Genomic DNA, 9,596 nt, shown 5'->3' with positions numbered 1-9,596 from the left:
ATCCTGTATTAAGGACATTTGTTACCAGTAGATGTGATTTGCAAGAATGTTAAAAGAAGTTCTTCTGAGAAAAGAAACATTTTATAGGTCAGAAAATGTTACTGGTTAGATCTACATTTAAAGAAAAAAAAAAAGAGAAAGCTTTAGAAAAGTAATAAATGAAGATATAATATTTTATTTTTTCTTATTCCTCATTGAGCTAATTGAAAGCAGCAGTTTCTTTAAAATAGTAACAGCAACAATATATGAGAGCTGATAGCTCAGGGATAAGGGAAATAAATGACAGCAATGCAATAATGGATGGGAGGGAAGAATTGGGAATACTCTGTAAAACTGCCTCTACTACCAGGGAAGCACTGCCATGCTAGCGAGAGTATACCTGAAGTGAAAATGAATATTGCCACTTCAAATAACCTTTAATAAACTTAAAAGTCACAAAGTATGTGTGAGAGAATCTTCCTCTTGTCTCTCTCAGTACTGTCCAATTTGCTTTTCTGTGTCCAGGCATGGTGGGCAGGTCTCCAAGTTAGGTTTCAGCTCATTGGTGGGAAAGATATACAGCAATTTTCAATAATTCCAAGAGAATGGAACGAAAGCTGAACTCTGACATTTCAAAAATGCAATGTGCTCTTTACTTCAGCTTAATCAAAGTGAAAAAACAGGAATGTAAAAAATATACCAGGGAGCAGGGCAGAGATCATCCATCATCAAAAGTGCTCAAAAATACTCTACTTGAAGCAGACTGTTTCGAAAAGTGAACATGCAACCCAGAGATTTTTGATCTCAGATGAAGCATGTTGAATAATCAAAAGTTCGTGCCTGTCTGCCATTTTCTGTAATAATAACAAGACAATCAGTGAAGTTAAAGCAATGGTTGCCGCAGTAGATGAAGAAATCAGCTTGTCATTACACAAAATGTTTCCTTGTCTTTTTTACATGCATTCTCTCATCAGTTAAGTCATAACTCCATGAGCCTCAAAGTAAAATTATGGAAAAAAAAATAAATGGAAGGTGTAAACTGTAAATTGTTTAAAAAACCATTTTAGAAAAATGTGGCTACAAAGTAGATAAAAATAGTTATGCACTTAAAGGAAATATGCCATCACTATTTGTTTCTCTTTCTAGCCAAAGCAAATATGAGTTGGACAGATTCACACATGTTACTCTATTGGTATTGAAATGAGTATTTCAATTATCATTCCCTCCAATCTCTAATCAGAAATCCAATCTGTTCTTTCAGAAAAAAGCTCCTGGCTTAAAATTTTTTAATCTCTGCAAAACTGTTTTACACCCACATTGTTTTCTTTAATAGCTCCATCCTCTTAACTGCTAAAGTTTTATGTGTATTTATGTAAGGCTTGGAGTGATCATGCATTATGCATCCTGCAGTTAGCTCCAGGGCAACAGGGGCAGTGCTCCATGAATGCAAGGGCATCTATTGAAAGTTTATGGATGATTCGGCATCTTTCCTCCAAATTAGTAATGATTTTCAAGTGGAAAAAAATAGATCCCAATGTGAGAACAAAAAACAATATGAAAAGGAGACAAAAGTAAAAAATGTCTCCCCAAGGCTTCTATTCCAAAATATGTTACCATTTTTTTTTTAATCTTGAATTTTATTTTACTGCACTAAGGTTCCATGTACCATTTTCCTGGGCCCAACTAGTAAACCTCAGAAAGTGTGCCATTCTCAATTTCCCTGCTTTTCTGGTATGAGTTACTATGACTTCTGCAAAAGCCTCCTGCCTTGTCTTCCTGCTGCTCTCCTTGCCCCAGAGTGTATCCTGCAAAAATAATTCTTAACACACAAGGCAGAAATCTGCTAGAGCCTTCTACAGTTCCAGTGTTAGGATGAAACCAAAACCTTCCAAAGGCCTAAGAGTCCTTCCGTGATCCTCATTCTTCTCCCCATCTTCTTCTTCCTCTTGCTCCTCCTCGACCCACCCTGCTCCAGCACTCTAGCCTTTGCTGTTTCTAGACTATAATGGGCACAGTCCTTTCTGAAGGCCTTTGCACTGGTTATTCCCTCTGCCAAGAAAGCTCCTTGCCCACATAACCAAAGTGGCTAATTTCCCTACCTCTTTTAGGAGTTCACACAAATGTCACCATCCTTGTGTTCACTACTTTGAATGCTTTATTTAAAACAGCCAATTTACTCCCGCACTTGCAATTTTGGTGCCCCATATTCTCATCTTATTTTCTTTGCTTATTTATTTGGTTGTTTTTTTCTTATTTGTGTCTCCCAGCTACAATATAGGAATTACAAAAGTGAACTCTTTGGATTTTGTTAGTTGATATCCCCAGCACCTACAGTACTACCTGGTACACACTGGTCACAGAAGTATTTGTTGAATCAAATCATTGAATTTCTTGACAACTTCCCCTCCAACCTATTCCCCAGCAACATTCTTCCTATACATTCAATATTTGGCCAAACAAAGAATCTCACAGATGATGAAAAAGAAGACTTTTAAATCCTTATTGCCTGCTCTATTTCTGGTAAATTGTAACCATTTGGTTGATGACCATAATAATAGATAATACAAGCAATGTATTTAATTTTTTTTCAAATGAGCAACAGAGCATAAACCAATGTAAATTGCTCACAATTTATATTTCCACCCACTGCATTTTCTCTGATAAGAACCAGAGATCAACAATCCTTTTATATAGTAGAATCCATCATCAACTGAGGCCAAGAAACTGGGCCTTCGAACAACATGAATCAAGAAGAATGGTGCTGGCGCATTTTGTTCTACCACATATTTAAGCTTTCTGTTAAAACTAATAATATCTGACATTTCTTTGATTCTAAAAGAATCATGGCATTGAGTCATCTTGTGCACAAAGCAGCAGGTCTTTTTTCACTGCCATGAACTGTCAGAGACCTGTCAGTTTTAGAACACTAGATGACAGACTTGTATCCTTTTGCTTCCTCTGAGTATGTCAGTTTTATTTCCACATATTGCTGATTACCTAATTTTCACTTGTATACATATTGGAGATGTTGTGGTTGATGTGATGTGCAGAATACTAAATTCTAACTCGTTACTCATTTGGAAACCTAAAGCTTTGAAATAAATAACAGTAGGACTTCCCAGAATCTTTTTGAATGTTGCTTGGTCCAACTACACTATTTCATGTATAGTTGAGATAGTAATTCACATTAAGAAACAGGAGCCTTGGGGCGCCTGGGTGGTTCAGTGGGTTAAGCCTCTGCCTTCAGCTCAAGTCATGATCTCAGGGTCCTGGGATCGAGCCCCCCCATCAGGCTCTCTGCTCAGCAGGGAGCCTGTTTCCCCCTCTCTCTCTGCCAGCTGCTGTGCCTACTTGTGATCTCTCTCTCTGTCAAATAAATAAATAAACTCTTTAAAAAAAAATGAAATAGAAATCTCAGTTTCTCTTAGCCTATAAATTCTAGATTTTACTCCCTGGCAAAAAAACACACAGCACCAATACTGTTTAGAAAGCAGGAAGTCATTCTTAGTCTGCTCCTGACTGGCACTAGACTTAGAGCAGTCATGTCTCTCTCCAAACTCCTTGAGCAAACAATACAGCATTCTTGGAGAGTGAACTAGAGTTTGTCATGTCTCCTTTTAGTTGTCACATTTGGGATGATCATATCTGACATGCTTTCTACTGTTGCAAAGATTTTCCCACTTATTATCTTTATGTAGCTTTATAACAGCCCTCTAAAAAGATGTGATCCATCTTATTCCTCAAAATGTTCTGTGAAAATAAATTAAGACGTTAAAAGGTCAAATGATTTCAATAAGGTCAAATGTTGAGGTCAATGCATTTTAGGGAAACAACCCTCGTGTCCCACATTTTAGCTCTTTTCTTTTAAATATTATTCTACATGTTGTGCAGTACACATGCAGAATCATTCTATGATAAAACGTGAATTCAGTGCTAAATCTGAAAGAGTCTCTATGCTTCCATCTGCATTTGTTTAATCTCCTCTTTTATGGATCTCCACTGTTACTGCTGGTTATCCCCAGAAGGTTTTCACATGTGGTCTCAAACAAACCATATCCATCTGGCATGGGGATCTTCTGCCAGCCTGAACTGGGTGACCCCATGCCCACTGAGCAGGCACCATGTCCATGTGTTCTCAGTTAATGCTTCTCTAGGAGATGACTGTCCTACTGAGCTGTAATGCCCAACACCAGACCAACAGCCTGCTGCTTTCCGTTGGTCCTCATTGGCCATCTTCTCTGCAGAAACGGGAAGAATGGTCCTTGTCCATGAGGCTCTGACCATATCAGATTGGGTAGAGAAGACTCATTTTTTTTTTTTTTCTTATTAGCCTCCCTTTTCTCTTACTCAAAACATATGGAAAGATGCTCAGTATCACTAATCATTAGAAAAATGCAAATAAAAACCACAGTGAAACCTCACCCCCACTGGAATTGCTTACTATGAAGAAAAAAAAAAAAAAAAGGCTGGTCAGGATATAAAGAAATTGGAACCCTGTGCATTGATTAACGGCAGAATCTAAAAATGTTATAATCATTCTGGAAAACAATATGGGGGTTCCTCAAAAAACTTAAAAAAAAAAATATATATATATATATTCAGCATCACTAATCATCACTATCTAGAATTGTCAAATTCCTAGAGACAGAAAGAAGAAGAGTGGCTACCAGAGGTGGGTGGGGGAGATGTTGAGTTGATATTTAAAGGGTACAGAATTTGAGTTTTGGAAGATGAAAACTGATGACAGACAGTGGTGATGATTGAACAACAGCATGAAGTGTGAATACACTTTAGTTTCCATGTGTTCAAAATTCTTTAACTAGTCCCCAAAACCCTACACTATCAACGTCATTTCATCCTGTGCCCATTAAGCCTATATGTTTATGCCCCAAAGCGATCTTGTTGCAGCTAGCAGAACATATCTTTGGTTTATCATAGCCTTTCTATATGCTATTCCTTCTAGAAGAACTGTGCTACTACATTCGGAATTTTATACTTTTACCAAAAAAGCAACAACACACATATAAGTATTTTGTGTTTTGAAAACTTACAAAATCTATGTAATAGTATTAAATACATATTTGCAACTACTTTTTCATACATTATCTTATGTATTTTAATTTTATCTATATCAGAGATACTTCATTTTAATTACTATGTAGAATTTTATTGCAGTAATACACTAGTTAATTTATCTGTCTCCATACTGAGGGAAATTAATATATTTTCCCTCTAATTACTTACATTTATTTCCAGATGAACTTCTGAAACAGTTTGTTAAGAGTACTATGAGTAGAAGCAAAATTGATGGATATTAAAATATGATATATGAGCATCTTCAAGTTTGTTATTTTGCCAAATTGAATCTTGTGGTAGCTACATTTTACAACCTCATAAGCAACCTGTAAAAATGCTCATTTTACTGCATCCTTGCCAGCAACCAGCATTACAGATTTTCAAAACGTTTTTTTCTGAGTCAGAAAAGAGAGAAATTATATATTGTTGTTGTAATTTACTGATCAACAGTAATGCTGAGCATCTTATAATATGTATATTTGCCTTTTGGATTCTTATGTAAACTGATTGTTCAAAACCTTGTTCCCTTCTGCAATTGTGTTGATTTGTCCTTATTAAGTTTTAGGAGTTCTTTGTATATTCTAATTAAAAATTTTTTATTGTTTTTGTGTGTGTATCTTGGCAAGTCTGTCACTTTATTTCTACAGTGTTTATAATATTTTGACTATAGTTTTCAAAGGACAATCTAGCCTTATTTGCACATATTTACTTATAGTTTACACTTATTGGGTCTTACTTAATAAATCCTATTCTATTGCTAGATTTACAACAATATTTTGATATATTTGTGTAAGAGTATAAAAGTTTTGATTATAATATACAGAGTGAAGTAGGCATCAATTTTATTTCCATATGAGGATCAAATTGTCACAATACTATTTTTTGAGTGTCCCATATTCTCCTGTAATGTGATATGGTTCTTTCCTAATTATCTGGATCCTATATATACATGGGAACTTATATATAGGTTCTCTACTGCTTTCCTTTAGTCTGTTTATCTAGATCTGCAACTATCATGATGTTTCAATTATTTTTGTGCTAATTAAATCTTTATATACTGTAAAGAAAATCTTTGTTCTTTTTTCTTCTCTGCCTTTAATATTCTTAGTCTTTAATCTTCTATGAATGTTAAAACCTACTTCTAATTCTCTGATATTTTTTATTATTTGGCATAGTTTCCAGATTCTTTGATTTTATATACAATTTTATTACTTATGAATAATAACAATTACCACATACTTTTTAAAACTTGCATATTTTCTTTCTTTTTCTTATTTCACTTCACTTACTCGATTCTCCAGTAAAATAATGAGTAATAATTAAGAAACAGATTTTTTTTATTGTCCCTGAGTTTAAGGGAATTTGTCTAATGCTTCACCATCAAGTACAATATATTTGACCAATTTGATTGGATATCTATTATTAATTCAAAGAAATTCTGTTATAGTAATATGTTTGTTAATACTGAGTTTTATCAAAAGCTTTTTTCTCCCATGTGTTTGTTTTCCTCTTTAATTTGGTAATATGATGAATTGCTTTAATACATTTTCCAAATTAAATCATCCTTGCAGGTTGAAATAAATACTTCTTGGTTTTTAATACATTGCTGAATTGAATTTCCCTCTATTTTATTAAGGTTTATTGCATCTATATTTATGCTTGAAAGTGGTACATAATTTTGGTTACTTGTATTGTCCTTGTCTGGTTTTGAATCAGGATTATATTAGCATTATAAAATGATCTGAGGAGCATTCTAATATAGGGTAGGACTGTCTGTTTTTTGAAGATTTCATACAATGTCCTTAGTGTGATGGATATTTTAATAGTAGAGGATTGGGGAAATTGTGAACTACTTATTCAACTTATTTGAATGGTTTTAGACCCTTCTAGCTTTGTTGCTTTTTAAAGCACTGTTTCTGTTAAATTTTGAGCTGATATAAAATAGATTCATCACACGATAGGTAGGAGCCATAATATCTCATCTTTCTTGTCTTTTAGCACTCTTTAGTACTGTAAGTCAGTACCTGCTCCGGCCTCCAAGCCTCTGTTTGCTGTTTTCCCTCTAACTCTTTAGCTACCCTGTGCAGTCGCCATTCAGGTTTCCCTCATCTACCTGAGGTCTTCATATGGAGTGCCCCAGTGATCAGTCTTAGTATCTTTTCAGGTGACACTCATTTCCAGGTGGTTTCATCTGGCCTCAAACATTGTATCTTCAGCTCAGATCTCTTCCTTGAACCTCAACCCATATTCTAACTGGCTACAGTATCTCCATCTGGATATTCAATAAGCATCTCCAAATTAAAATGCTAGAGCTTGTGCCCTGATTTCACCCAGCTAACTACTCTTCTTGCAGTCTTCTCCCTCAGTTAAGGGCAACGCCACCTTGACTACAACTGTCACTATCTAGATTCCTGACTCACAGAAACTGTGAAATGATTAATGTTTGTTGTTCTAAGCTACAGTGTTTTGGGATGTTTTATATAGCAATAGATAACTAATACAAAGTAGATCCCATTTTTTTTTCCTATTCTTTGAAAGTACTTGTGTAAGATTGATGGTTTTTCTTACTTCACAGTTTGGTAAAATTTATATGTAAAGCCATCTGTCCTAGGGCATTCTTTTGAGGGAGGTTTGTAATTATAGTTTCAAAATTTCTTTAATAGTCGTATTAACTAATTCTCCTAGTGACAGATTTAGAAAGTTTTATTTTGCCATATGTGTCAGATGCTTAGAAATTTTAGCTCTAGGATGAAGTACAAAAAAAATGCACTAATTGAAAAGATGATGATGGCAAATAATTATAGCTATCTTAAGGGCACTGTATCATAAATGGAAGAAGGTCAAGATTGGTGTCGATCATAGCTCTTCAAACTTTCTTAAGCTTCAGGTTTTTTTCTTTTTTTTCTAACCACAACTCAATTACAAGTATATGCAACTGTGCTAGTCAGGGTTCTTCAGAACCTGAACTGATATTCATGTCTATAAGCATATGCATTGTATTTACATATAAAGTAATAATACTTGATGCAAAATTCAACCAGAAGCCTGAGTTGGCATTTAACAAATGTTTTCTAAGGAATATTTTAATATAGGGGTGCCTGGGTGGCTCACTGGGTTAAGCCTCTGCCTTCAGCTCAGGTCATGACCTCAGGGTCCTAGGATTGAGTCCTGCATTAGGCTCTCTGCTCATCAGGGAGCCTGCTTCCCCACCCCTCTCTCTGCTTGCCTCTCTGCTTGCTTATGATCTCTCTCTCTCTCTCTCTCTGTGTCAAATAAACACATAATCTTTTAAAAAAAGAAATATTTTAATATATATTTTAGTCTTTATAAAATGGGTAAGGGTTGGAAGTAGTAAACATTTATGATATAGGCCTTGCTAACAGGGATCTCTACTACATTATGATTTGTCTTTAAATTTTGTATCATTTATCAAAAGGGTCAAAGTGTAAAGTGACTCATTTATTGAGTAAGAAGGGTTTCATTATAAAAGATGTTAAAGAGTTTATCTTTGGGTACCTTAGAACTATAATTTTGAGAATTTTTCTAATGGTACAAAAACATTTTCATTTAGTTTAAATCAGAACAATTTTATTTGTAAGGATTTTGACATGAAAGAAATAATAAATAGCCAGTGTACAAACCTGTAAGTTTACTTCTAAGAAATGACCTTCAAACAAATCACTTTGCTGTAATTCAAGAGGATTCTTGATCCTCTAAATAGTAATAATAATTTGGTAAACACCTCACCACCTAAGAAGTTCTTGAAGCAGCCAGCACATTTTCATCTTAGCTTCCTAATCTCGATAAATTCTCTTTTTCCAGTAAAGAAAAAGAAAAAAAATCAGATAGGATATTACCTAATAGCCTTTCATTGTAAGTACTCATAGGACCTGAGGAAAAACAATAGAGGATGACCAACTGTCAGAATTAAACAAGTTTCCTAGCTAAAAAGTCTTTAGTTACTTCCTTTTATACTAGTATATGAACATTTATCCCATAAGATTTCTGTGGGAAAATCACCAGAGTAACCAGAAGGAAAGAGACTGACCAAAGTTAAATAAAGATACTGTAAGCATGAATTATAAACTACCAGAAACCCTGTGTTTCTTCTTCCTTAAAGAAAATGCCATATTTCAAACTAAATTGTCTATGAGCATTTTCATAAGCAGACTACATTTTCCCTCATAAACCAGATAACCTTACAGAAATCTCAGAAACAGCGGTGCCTGAATGTCTCAGTTGGTTAAGTGTCTGAATCTGGCTCAGGTCATAATCCCAGGGTCCTGGGATCAAGTCCCACATGGGGCTCTCTGCTCAGCAGGGAGCCTACTTCTCCCTCTTCCTCTGTCTGTAGCTCTCCCTGCCCATGCTCCCATGCTCTCTCTCTCTGTCAAATAAATATATAAAATCTTAAAAAAAAAAAAAGAATCTCAGAAATAGGGATAGAATGTGTTTTCAGAAGAAAACACCACTACATTTAGTTTCATGAACCTTTGAGGACACCAAAGAGGACAGAAGGTTCTGATACTGTTGTCAAACTA

The sequence above is a fragment of the Neovison vison genome, chromosome 3, assembly GCF_020171115.1.
Source record: "Neovison vison isolate M4711 chromosome 3, ASM_NN_V1, whole genome shotgun sequence".
In the NCBI taxonomy this organism is placed as follows: domain Eukaryota; kingdom Metazoa; phylum Chordata; class Mammalia; order Carnivora; family Mustelidae; genus Neogale; species Neogale vison.
This window is presented reverse-complemented; position numbering follows the sequence as displayed.